The following is a 13,784-nucleotide window of genomic DNA, read 5'->3' as shown; positions in this document are numbered from 1 at the left end:
CTATGGAGTGGAGGGTAGCCAATGTAACCCCACTTTTTAAAAAAGGAGGGAGAGAGAAAACAGGGAATTATAGACCGGTCAGCCTGACCTCAGTAGTGGGTAAAATGATGGAATCAATTATTAAGGATGTCATAGCAGTGCATTTGGAAAATGGTGACATGATAGGTCCAAGTCAGCATGGATTTGTGAAAGGGAAATCATGCTTGACAAACCTTCTGGAATTTTTTGAGGATGTTTCCAGTAAAGTGGACAAGGGAGAACCAGTTGATATGATATATTTGGACTTTCAGAAGGCTTTCGACAAGGTCCCACACAAGAGATTAATGTGCAAAGTTAAAGCACATGGGATTTGGGGTAGTGTGCTGATGTGGATTGAGAACTGGTTGTCAGACAGGAAGCAAAGAGTAGGAGTAAATGGGTACTTTTCAGAATGGCAGGCAGTGACTAGTGGGGTACCGCAAGGTTCTGTGCTGGGGCCCCAGCTGTTTACATTGTACATTAATGATTTAGACGAGGGGATTAAATGTAGTATCTCCAAATTTGCGGATGACACTAAGTTAGGTGGCAGTGTGAGCTGCGAGGAGGATGCTATGCGGCTGCAGAGTGACTTGGATAGATTAGGTGAGTGGGCAAATGGATGAAGTATAATGTGGATAAATGTGAGGTTATCCACTTTGGTAATAACAACAGAGAGACAAACTATTATCTGAATGGTGACAGATTAGGAAAAGGGGAGGTGTAACAAGACCTGGGTGTCATGGTACATCAGTCATTGAAGGTTGGCATGCAGGTACAGCAGGCAGTTAAGAAAGCAAATGGCATGTTGGCCTTCATAGCGAGGGGATTTGAGTACAGGGGCAGGGAGGTGTTACTACAGTTGCACAGGGCCTTGGTGAGGCCACACCTGGAGTATTGTGTACAGTTTTGGTCTCCTAACTTGAGGAAGGACATTCTTGCTATTGAGGGAGTGCAGCGAAGGTTCACCAGACTGATTCCCGGGATGGCGGGACTGACATATCAAGAAAGACTGGATCAACTGGTCTTGTATTCACTGGAGTTCAGAAGAATGAGAGGGGATCTCATAGAAACGTTTAAAATTCTGATGGGTTTAGACAGGTTAGATGCAGGAAGAATGTTCCCAATGTTGGGGAAGTCCAGAACCAGGGGTCACAGTCTAAGGATAAGGGGTAAGCCATTTAGGACCGAGTTGAGGAGAAACTTCTTCACCCAGAGAGTGGTGAACCTGTGGAATTCTCCACCACAGAAAGTAGTTGAGGCCAATTCACTAAATATATTCAAAAGGGAGTTAGATGAAGTCCTTACTACTCGGGGGATCAAGGGGTATGGCGAGAGAGCAGGAAGGGGGTACTGAAATGCATGTTCAGCCATGAACTCATTGAATGGCGGTGCAGGCTAGAAGGGCTGAATGGCCTACTCCTGCACCTATTTTCTATATTTCTATGTTTCTATCATGACATGCGCAGAAGAGGAGATAGAGAGAGAGGGAGCTGAGAGGGACTGAAAGCGTGTGTGGGTGTGGTGTGTGCTTGTTTGGTTGTGGGAGGCATGAGGGAGATTCACCAGCAGCAAAAAGTCTACTAAGCACCAAGAACATAGTTGGCACCAAGTTTTTGTCCAACAAATAACATATAACATGGAAGGGATGGAGGAAGCCCTGGAGCTGGTAGCCAGGAACACTGGTGGCAGAGGGCTCCCAGTGGTCCCAAAGCACGGCACTGCACTCCAAGGTGCCGCACCCCCATTGCCAACGACACATGAGAGCCAGCAGCAACATCTTGCTTCTGGTTTGGAGCACGTTCCCACTTCAGGACCATCCTCTCCCGTATCCATCCAAGCTGCGGTTCATCCGTCATCATCCCACCCCCAATGAAGCATCGTCTGAGGAGCCCCTCGACCAGGCGGCTTGGAATCAGGAGGGTAAGGGGAAGGGTTGGAGGTGGGGAGGAGAAGCGGGGGAGGGGGGGGCGGGGGGGAGAGGGGTGGTGGGAAAGGATTCGTTTGTACAGAAATACTGATGATTTCAGACAAATGTTCGGTTTAACTATTTTTTATTTAACAAAACCTTGTTGCGCATTGGCTCAGATAGCTGCACCATTACACGCTGGTGATTCCTTAACATCAAAGGGTATAATTACACTTAACTTCAATCAACTAAACTTTAACTGTCACCAAGGTGATGCCCACCATTGATGTATGACCTGCACACCCAGCAGTGTGTCAGCTTTGTAAATACCACCAACGTTCTTTCAGGCAAAGCACTCATTGATGAGCTCCTGACGTAAGATTCTTTCAGCTATCATGCCACCACGGGACCTTGCATGCGGTCCACAGGGGGTTGCTGAGGCATGGCTTCAGTGTCAGCCTGATTGTCTGGGTCGATGTCAGCGTCCGCCTCCTCGTCCTCCTCTTCCTCTCTCTGGTGAGGTAGACTGTCAGACTCATCAGGCAATTCTTGTCCCCTTCTAATAGCCAAGTTGTGTAGCATGGAGCACACCACCACGTATTGAGCTATCTGCTCAGGGTGGTATTGGAGCTCGCCTCCTGAGTGGTCCAGGCATCTAAAGCGCTGTTTAAGCACTCCAATGGTTTCCTCTACGATATTGATAGTGGCTCTGTGGTGCTTGTTGTATCGCCTCTCGGCTTCAGTGTCGGACGAAGGGGAGTCATCAGCCAGGTCATATCCTTTGTCACCAAGCATCCAGCATTGACCTTGTGGCTGATTGTTAAACAAGTCAGATACAGTGCCCACACGTAGGATGTGAGCATTATGGATGCTGCCCGGAAATTTAGCATTCATTGCCATAATAATTTGCTGGTGGTCGACAACGAGTTGCACGTTCAGGGAGTGGAATCCTTTGCGTTCCCTGAAAACCTCTGCATCCTGAAAAGATGCCTGCATCGCGATGTGCGTACAGTCAATTGCTCCCTGCACCTTGGGGAAATTAGCAATTCGGTAGAATCCGAAAGCTCTCTCAGTCTGAGCCTCCCTGGTCATAGGGAAGCTGATAAGTTCCATCCTGCATGTGTTCAGGGCTTCAGTGACCTGTCTAATGCAGCAATGCGTGGCATGCTGAGACAGACCGCAAATGTTGCCAGCTGAGGCCTGAAAAGAACCTGACGCATAGAACTACAGTACCGCGGTGACTTTGACCTCGACGGACAGTGTAGTACTGATGGTGCTGGCAGGCTGCAGATCTCCCCTTATTAGCTGGCATACCTCAGTGATAACCTCTTTGTAGAAGCGCAGTCTCTGAAGGCCGGTGGTGTCGGGCAAGTTGAGGTAAGAATGCTTCCCCCTGTACTTGCAGGTGGTGTAACGTCTGGTCCTCTTCATCAGTCTGTCATGTCTTACATTGGGCACATAATGCTGTGGCGTGTACCTTCTGCCATCTCGAGTCTGCAGCATGTAATTGGTCATCAAGAGAGGGTGAGAAAGGACAGGCCCCATTGCAATAGCTCTCTGTTTTCCACCGATTGGTCACAAAGAATGAATATCTCGACGAAGACACCTATTAAATTCAAATTGTTCACTGTATGATAAAGATGCTTTGTTCAGATGTTCACATCACCACCAAAGACCTCCAGAGTACATCTGAACTCCCCCGAGGTTGAAGCAGAGCTGCCTTTTAAATGATGCGACATGTGATTTAGAACATGGCGTCCATAACGTTGTGAGTAGTTCCGGTTAGTTCCACTTTTTCCGGGCGGTTTTTTGGACAAGTGATATTGTGGGCGAGATGTGTGAGGTGGTGAAAGTGACGCTGGGCGATCTCCTGGGTGTTAGTTTTGGCAAATGTGAACTTTACAACAAAATAAAGTGGGCAGTCGGTATTATTGAATCTCGGCGTTAATTACGTGCGGAAACTAATGCTGGACGATATTATGGGCATTGATTTCGACCATTCTGATGATTCCGCCCAAAAAAAGTGGGCGGGCAGTATTAGTTTTTCCCGGTGTTACGCACATGGAGAAAGTAACTGTCATGTATCGAGACATGTGTACTGCTTGTACTATTACATATGATGTGCCACCAGAGGGCACTACGATGGGAAACTTGTACACCAGCTGTATGGTCACTAAGGTGAACCAGAGGGCACTGTAGTGGGAGATTTGTAGGTTACCCCCTGTACAGGTGTGCCTGGCCTAGTATAAAAGGCAGGCCATCATGTGTGATCTTCACTCAGGAGTTATATTAAATGGACTAAGGTCACTACAGTTCAAGTGCAATACATTGCCTCGTGGAGTCATTATCAGAGCATCTAAAGACATAGCTCAGCGATAAGTGTCCGAAAAATGCCCCTCAGTTTCCATTTTGTGGCTAAATGGGCGATATCTGGGCGTTGTACGTCATTTCAGCGTTAAAATGGACATTAATTGCGCGTTAAGCATGCAAAAAAAGTGGAAAATCTAGCCCTATAGTTTCCTGCTTTCTATCTCCCTGCTTTCTTATGTAGGGCCGTTACATTTACGGTTTTCCAATCCACTGGGACCTCTCCAGAATCCAGGAAATTTTGGTAGATTACAACCAATGCATCCACTATCTCTGCAGCCACTTCTTTTAAGACCCTAGGATGCAGGCCAGAAGTTCAGGGGACTTGTCCATCTTTAGTCCCATTAGTTTGCCTAGTACTTTTTCGCTAGTGATAGTGATTGTTTTAAGTTCCCCCCTCCCAATAGCCTCTTGATTATCATAGAAACATAGAAAATAGGAGCAGTAGTAGGCCATTCGGCCCTTCGAGTCTGCACGCCATTCAATATGATCATGGCTGATCCTCCATCTCAACAACATATTCCCGCTTTCTCCCCAAACCCCTTGATGCCTTTTGTGTCTAGTAATCTATCTATCTCCTTCTTAAATATATTCAGTGACTCGGCCTCCACAGCCTTCTGTGGTAGAGAATTCCTCCGGTTCACCATCCTCTATGTGAAGAAATTTTACCTCATCTCAGTCTTAAATTTCCTACCGTTTATCCTGAGACTGTGACCCCTTTTTCGAGACTTCCCAGCCGGGGGAAACATCCTCCCCTCATCCAGTCTGTCCAACCCCTCAGAATTTTATACGTTTCAATGAGATCCCCTCTCATTCTTCTAAACTCTAGTGCATACAGGCCTAGTCGACCCAATATCTCCTCATAAGATAGTTCTGCCATCCCAGGAATCAGTCTGATGAACCTTCGCTGCACTCTCTCTAAGGCAAGTTATTCTTTCTTAGGTAAGGAGACCAAAACTGCACACAATACTCCAGGTGTGGTCTCACCAAGGCCCTGTATAACTGTAGTAAGACAATCTTGCTCCTGTACTCAAATCCTCTTGCAATGAAGGCCAACATACCATTTGCCTTCCTAACTGCTTGCTGCACCTGCATGTTTGCTTTCAATGACTGGTATACAAGGACACCCAGGTCCATTTGTACTTCAACATTTCCCAAGCTATCACCATTTAAATAATACTTTGGGCTAGAACCTCCACTTTTGAACTTATCGCCCCAAAATGTGCGTTATTTCCGGCATGGGCGGTAAAAAAGGGTTTTCAGATTTACGGCTTCTCACCCATTCTCAAAACACTTAGTTTAAGCATTAAATTTTTCTGACCTTCTGCCGTAAAGTGTGGCCATCCTTAGCAACGGCATGGCAATGCTCGATTCCCGCGATTCAGGAGGTCAAGGGTCACCATGACATGCACAGAAGAGGAGACAGAGAGGGAGGGAGCTTAGAGGGACTGAAGGCGTGGCTGGGTGTGGTGTGGCTGCTTTGGGAGGAAGGAGGGAGACTTTAGAGCTTCACAGCAATTAGGCAAACAAAAAGTAGCTGTTAACAGCCACATAGTTGACCGAATTTGCCCTATAATGGAGGGAGAGGAGGAGGCATCACAGCACGCTGTGGAGACTGACGCTGGAGAGAGCAGTGAGATGGGAGAGGAGCACATTGGAGGCGCAAAAGAGCCAGGAGGTTCTCGGATGAGGCAAATGCCTCCCTCCTGCAGGAGGTCGAGTCAGGCTGGGGTGATTTGACACAGGGAGAGCGTGGGAAGTCCACCCCAAAGGCCTACCAGAGGATATGGACCGAGATAGCAGAGGTGGTGTCATCGGCGACCAACGAGGTGCGTGAGAATAACCAATGCCGCAAACGATGGAACGGCCTTGTGGGGTCCGCAAGAATAAGTATTACATTGATATACATGTACTTATGTATTTATATAATTTGATTTGTAACAGTCATGAGTGACTATCAGCAGATGTGAGGTCTTGCACTTTTACCGGGAATATTTTACTCAAAGCCTGCAGTCACGGTGTACGTCTTCAGGTAAAGAATGATAATAATCATAATAATGATGATTACATCTGTCAGTTATGTGTTGTATCAGTGTGTGTGACAGTATCTAGCAATGATACAAAGCAAAAAGGGCCACATTACAGCAAAATTCTAAAGGGGCAAAGTATGTTAAAAAAACAAGTCTGAAGGCTCTGTGCCTCAATGCGAGGAGTATTCGGAATAAGGTGGACGAATTAACTGTGTAGATAGCAGTTAATGGGTATGATGTAATTGGCATCACGGAGACATGGCTCCAGGGTGACCAAGGCTGGGAACTCAACATCCAGGGGTATTCAACATTTAGGAAGGATAGACAGAAAGGAAAAGGAGGTGGGGTGGCATTGCTGGTTAAAGAGGAAATTAATGCAATAGTAAGATAGGACATTAGCTTGGATGATGTGGAATCAGTATGGGTGGAGCTGCGGAATACCAAGGGGCAGAAAACGCTAGTGGGAGTTGTGTACAGACCACCAAACAGCAGTAATAAGGTTGGGGACAGCATCAAACAAGAAATAAGGTATGCATGCAATAAAGGTACAGCAGTTATCATGGGTGAGTTTAATCTATATATAGATTGGGCTAACCAAACTGGTAGCAATGCGGTGGAGGAGGATTTCCTGGAGTGTATTAGGGATGGTTTTCTAGAGCAATATGTCGAGGAACCAATCAGGGAACTGGCCATCCTAGACTGGGTGATGTGTAATGAGAAAGGACTAATTAGCAATCTTGTTGTGTGTGACCCCTTGGGGAAGAGTGACCATAACATGGTAGAATTCTTTATTAGGATGGAGAGTGAAACAGTTAATTCAGAAACTAGGGTCCTGAAAGGAAAGGAAAGGTAACTTCGATGGTTTGAGGAGTGAATTGGCTAGAATAGACTGGCAAATGATACTTAAAGGGTTGACGGTGGATAGGCAATGGCAAACATTTAAAGATCACATGGATGAACTTCAGCAATTGTACATCCCTGTCTGGAGTAAAAATAAAATGGGGAATGTGGCTCAACCGTGGGTAACGAGGGAAATTAAGGATAGTGTTAAATCCAAGGAAGAGGCATATAAATTGGCCAGAAAAATCGGCAAACCTGAGGACTGGGAGAAATTTAGAATTCAGCAGAGGAGGACAAAGGGTTTAATTAGGAGAGGGAAAATAGAGTATGAGAGGAAGCTTGCTGGGAACATAAAAACTGACTGCAAAAGCTTTTGTAGATATGTGAAGAGAAAAAGATTAGTGAAGACAAATGTAGGTCCCTTGCAGTCGGATTCAGGTGAATTTATAATGGGGAACAAAGAAATGGCAGACCAATTGAACAAATACTTTGGTTCTGTCTTCACGAAGGAAGACACAAATAACCTTCCGAAAGTACTGTGGGGCCGAGGGTCTAGTCAGAAGGAGGAACTGAAGGAAATCCTTATTAGGCGGGAAATTGTGTTCGGGAAATTGATGGGATTGAAGACCGATAAATCCCGGGGTCTGATATTCTGCATCCCAGAGTAGTTAAGGAAGTGGCCCGAGAAATAGTGGATGCATTGGTGATCATTTTCCAACAGTCTATCGACTCGGGATCAGTTCCTATGGACTGGAGGGTAGCTAATGTAACACCACTTTTTAAAAAGGGAAGGAGAGAGAAAGCGGATAATTATAGACCAATTAGCCTGACATCAGTGGTGGGGAAAATGTTGGAATCAATTATTAAGGATGAAATAGCAGCGCATTTGGAAAGCAGTGTCAGGATCGTGGATTTATGAAGGCATGGATTTATGAAGGGGAAATCATGCTTGACAAATCTTCTAGAATTTTTTGAGGATGTAACTAGTAGAGTGGACAAGGGAGAACCAGTGGATGTGGTGTATTTGGACTTTCAAAAGGCTTTTGACAAGATCTAACACAAGAGATTAGTGTGCAAAATCAAAGCACATGGCATTGGGGATAACATACTGACGTGGATAGAGAACTGGTTGGCAGACAGGAAGCAGAGAGTCGGGATAAACGGGTCCTTTTCAGAATGGCAGGCAGTGATTGTTGGAGTACCGCAGGGCTTTGTGCTGGGACCCCAGCTATTTACAATATACATCAATGATTTGGATGAAGGAATTGAGTGTAATATCTCCAAGTTTGCAGATGACACTAAACTGGGTGGCAGTGTGAGTTGTGAGGGGGACGCTAAGAGGCTGCAGGATGACTTAGACAGGTAAGGTGAGTGGGCAAATGCATGGCAGATGCAGTATAATGTGGATAAATGTGAGGTTATCCACTTTGGGGGCAAAAACATGAAGACAGAATATTACCTGAATGGTGGCAGATTAGGAAAAGTGGAGGTGCAACGAGACCTGGGTGTCATGGTTCATCAGTTGACATACAGGTGCAGCAGATGGTAAAGAAGGCAAATGGCATGTTGGCCTTCATAGCTAGGGGATTTGAGTATAGGAGCAGGGAGGTCTTACTGCAGTTGTACAGGGCCTTGGTGAGGCCTCACCTGGAATATTGTGTACAATTTTGGTCTCCTAATCTGAGGAAGGACGTTCTTGCTATTGAGGGAGTGCAGCAAAGGTTCACCAGACTGATTCCCGGGATGGCCGGACTGTCATATGAGGAGAGACTGGATCAACTGGGCCTTTATACATTGGAGTTTAGAAGGATGAGAGGGGATCTCATAGAAACATACAAGATTCTGACGGGACTGGACAGGTTAGATGCGGGTGGATTGTTCCCGATGTTAGGGAAGTCCAGAACCAGGGGACATAGTCTTAGGATAAGGGGTAGGCCATTTAGGACTGAGATGAGGAGAAACTTCTTCACTCAGAGAGTTGTTAACCTATGGAATTCCCTGCCGCAGAAAGTTGTTGATGCCAGTTCATTGGATATATTCAAGAGGGAGTTAGATATGGTCCTTACGGCTAAGGGGGTCAAGGGGTATGGAGAGAAAGCAGGAAAGGGGTGCTGAGGCAATGATCAGCCATGATCTTATCGAGTGGTGGTGTAGGCTCAAAGGGCCGAATGGCCTACTCCTGCACCTATTTTCTATGTTTCTATATTACGCAATGATTTCATGCCATGTCGTCCTGTCACCTTTTCCAAAAGAAGCTATCGATGATGAGGTCCATGCAGAGGCGAAGGGGTGGGGGGGCCACCAGTCCCCAGTGACATCACTGACATGGAGGAGCGAGTGCTAGCACTCGTGGGGAAGCACGCCTGGACAGCCACGAACTAGTACCAAGGTGATGGACACCATTGATGTCTGAGCTGCATACTCACAGCAGTGTGTCAGTGTTGCCACTCACATCAGCGCTCTTTCAGGCAAATCTTTCTGATATCAGCTCCTCTCGTAAGAGTGGGATTTAACAAATGCCAGCCACACCGCTGGCGTATGTCCCGGTTAGTTCCACTTTTTGTGGGCGGTTTTTGAACGGGTGATATTCTGGCCGATATGTGTGCGAGGTGGTGAAATTGATGGTGGACGATCTCCATAGTCGCTAGTTTGGGTAAATACGACAAAAAACAGTCGTGGGCATTATTATTGAATCTCGATGTTAAGTCCGTGAGAAAAGTAACGCTGGACGATTAAATGGGCATTAAAATCACCCATTCTGCTGATTCCGCCCCAAAAAAGTCGGCTGGCAGTAATATTTTTTCTCGCTGTTAAGCACATGGGGAAAGTAACGCTCGGCAATAAATCTCCTAAAAAAGCCCATCAGTTTCCATTTTGTGCCAAAAGGGACGATATCTGGGCGTTATACGTCATTTCAGTGGTTAAATGGGCAGTATGTGGGCGTTAAGCAGGCAAAGAAAGTGGAGGTTCTAGCCCTTTGTCTTTATGTTTTTCCTACCAAAGTTGTAAGAATAAAAGTGTTTATTAATGATTAAAATTGATTATGTGTATGTATAAATGTTAAAAATGTAGATTGTATGGAAAGGCCTGTTAGCGTTGTAACAAAATGAATGCTCACAGAGCCCACAGAGATGCCGCATGGCTTTTGTGTATTGGCCTCCAAAACAAAATGGAGGCCCAAAGAGATGCTGCATGGCTCCAGACAGCCCCATGTGTGAGGAGAGCCAATAAGGAGCTGCCCTGGAGCCAAGATCCAATCATGAGGCTTTCGGAGGGACAATGCACTTAAGGGATTTAAAAACCCAAGCCACACAGGTTGCTTTCTCTCTTGGACACATGGCACGAGAAGACATTCCTTTTTAAGACCAGCTGAAACAGCAAGCCGTGTGTTCAAACCAGCCAGCCAAAGGGACGTAACGTATATCACTCTTTATTATAACCTCATTGTATCTCTTTTGTAACTAAGGTAGATCGATAGGATATTTGACGACTGCTATTAAATGCATGTGTGTGTTTTTAATAAACTGTTCCAATTGTTTTAAAGAGAATCGTCTCACTGTCAAATGTAAGCCCAGAGAGATTTAGAAATCTTACAAAATTGGAGAATGCGGGCAACTGGCAAGACAGCTTTTTGATGATTTCTTTGAACAATTGGAAATCTCGGGAGTTGCGATTCTAACCTGTGTTGCGATTATAATTGAAACAATTAAACGGATCTGGAGTTGCGTCTTAGGGGAGCAGTCATCTCGATAGTTGTAGCTGTTTAAGTGGGGTGGGTTGGAACTGTTTAAGTGGGGACCCACCAGTAGTTATATTCAAAAGACTCAGGATGAAGGGATCAGTCATGGACAGAAAGCCAACAATAAAAAGTAATGTTGAGCTCATTTATCAGGAGAAATTATCCAAAAAGCTCCCGATACAAGACGCAGAAAAGTTAAGGACACAGGCACAGCACGAGGGTAGACCTGCGTCATTTGGGGAGATGATGAAACTCATCCAGGAGAGGGTAAATAGGGGAGAGCTGAGATCAAAACGGGCAAACAGTCTCGTGGCGTTTAGCGCTTTTTATTGTGCCAGGAGAGATGAGGAATTAATGAGGCAAGACGCCAAAGTGATACAAGATTTGAAAGAATTGCAAGTAGAAGAGATTCAGTTAAAAGAAAGAGAGATTGAAGGTATAAAATAACAAAAGGAAGAAGGCCTCCAACTTGTGAAGCAGTTAAAAGAGGGAAAAATAGAGCATTTAAGACAGGAAATTGGCCACTTAAACCACAGTATTAAGCAATTAGAAAGAGGGGCCGAACAGACAGCTTCACTGCTACAGCAACAAAGCCTTTCAAACTTAAATGCCACCGCAGCTGCTGTTGAAGCAAATGAAAACAAATTAGAATTAATAAAATATATAAATTGGAAAACTTGAGGCTCCAGCAAGAGATAGAAGATGCTAGGGGAGCATTAAGAGATGTCATTAAGAAGCCACATAGGGAGGCAGATCACTCCCAGTGCAAACTAGAAATAGCAAGACTAAAAAGTAAGTTGGGGAGTAGCAGGTCCTAGTATCCGCAGTAACACGGGGAGCCATAACAGAAACAGCAGAAGGGGAAAAGGGGGAAACAGATTGGGAAGATGACGGAAGTCAGTATAATCCCCAGGAAGCTGGTGTAGGATGGAATACCTTGGAGACACAAGAGCCAATCGTAGCCGTAGTAACTGCTTCTTCACAACGTTATGCGCACGACAACATCACCAGTAACCATACCGACTCACGGCCCATATCTGGCGATGACGTCATGGCATGTTGCCATGATTTGGGGCCCATTAATGATGAGTTAATAGGAGGTGGGCAAATTCAGGAGGGGTCACCCCGAGTTGGAAGAGAGAGACTTAACATGAGTCCTCCTCTTGGCCTGTTCCGCTTCTCTAAAAGATAATCTGCCAGAAGCAGTCCTCCAGCCTGGCGCAGCGGCCAATGCACTCATGACCGAGATCCTAAACCATTTAGGGATCCAAAACTTGAACTTAGTGGTTCTGCTTAATCAGACCAAGCAGCTCCCAGAAGAGACCCCTAGAGCCTTCAGTAATCATCTGTATGATATCTATCAACGTACGCAGAAGCAGGCACCCGCAAATGCTACAGTAGGAAAGAATCAGGAACAATTTAAATCGATGTTCCTGACCCAACTCCACTCTTTAGTTAAAACCACCCTGGGAATGGTCATGAGGCCCACCAATCAGTGGACAGATATGGAGACCAACGCTCAAATAGCCTGGGAGACAGTAAAAGACCAGTTAAAGGGGAAGTCACCACCCACTGCAAATAAACAAGTGTCAATGGTGGAGGGATCTCGAAAGTACCCCTTTAAGGGACAGTGTTTTAGCTGTAAGAAGGTAGGTAACCTAGCAAAAGACTGCAGCAGACCCAGACCAGCACCGAACCATGATGCAATGCATAGATAATTCCCGAGGGACGAATCCAAGCCCTCTAGGATAGATCAAAGATTGAATAAATTGATAACCCTTATACAAACCCAAATTGCCACAGGTATGATGCAAAATTATTTACTGGTGCACATAATTGACAATGCACACTTATTAGAGAGACACATTCCAGGATCGACCCTATGCCAGGGTTTGGCCCCCAAAGATTGGTCAGAATTGGGGTTCTGACCTGATGGTAGCAGGAGACCAGCAGTTCTTGTTGTCTTAAAAGGGGCTGGCAGCAATTTATGCTTATCGATACTGGCTCAGCCATTACCGTCATCCACACCCCATACCCTGAACACCATACAGTGACGGGCAAGGGTTGTGTGACCTTTAAAGGGTTTAATGGTGATACAAACACCGCGTATACAGGGAAGGACACTGAACTTCAGTTGGGAGACCACCCGTGTAAGGTCCCAGCACTGATGCTGATGACCAGCCCCGACAGAAGGGGAATTTTAGGGACTGATATGTTGGATCAGTATGGCGCAGTGATAGATTATAATCAGGACTGTGCTTGGATGGGATTGGGAGATAAGGCAGGAGTGAAAGAAATTTCAAATGCTCACTCAGTTTCTGCTATTAAAAAGCCATCTGAGTATGACCCTCCGGGGAGCGAAAATGAAGCTGTGGCAAAACTAATTCAGAAACACATAGCGGTGTTTGCCACATGCAAGCATGACTGTGGAAAAATGGCAGGTGAGGAATCTATTGAGGGACTCCCCCACTCATTCACTAAACAGTACCCCATCACAAGGGAGAGTCACCCTTACATCCGAGACACCATAAAATCCCTAGTCGAGCAGGGTGTTGTTAGGACAGGCACTTTCACGACCAATTCACCCGCATGGCCAGTTAAAAAGCCTGATAGCAGCTGGCGACTGACTATTGATTACAGAAAGTTCAATTCTGTAACACCGGCCTGCTCACCGGCAGTAAGAGAAACTCCTACCATATTATCTCAAATTCCTGCTGGTTCCAAGTACTTCTCGACCCTTGACATCACCAATGGATTCTGGAGTATCCCTGTTAAAGGGGAAGACCAGTACAAATTTGCGTTCACATTTGAGGACCAGAGCTACACCTGGACATGCTTGCCTCAAGGGTTCCACAATGCCTCCACAATATTCCACAAAAGAATG

The sequence above is a fragment of the Pristiophorus japonicus genome, chromosome 3, assembly GCF_044704955.1.
Source record: "Pristiophorus japonicus isolate sPriJap1 chromosome 3, sPriJap1.hap1, whole genome shotgun sequence".
In the NCBI taxonomy this organism is placed as follows: Eukaryota; Metazoa; Chordata; class Chondrichthyes; family Pristiophoridae; genus Pristiophorus; species Pristiophorus japonicus.
The sequence above is the reverse complement of the archived record's forward strand: the minus strand, read 5'-3'. Positions refer to the sequence as shown.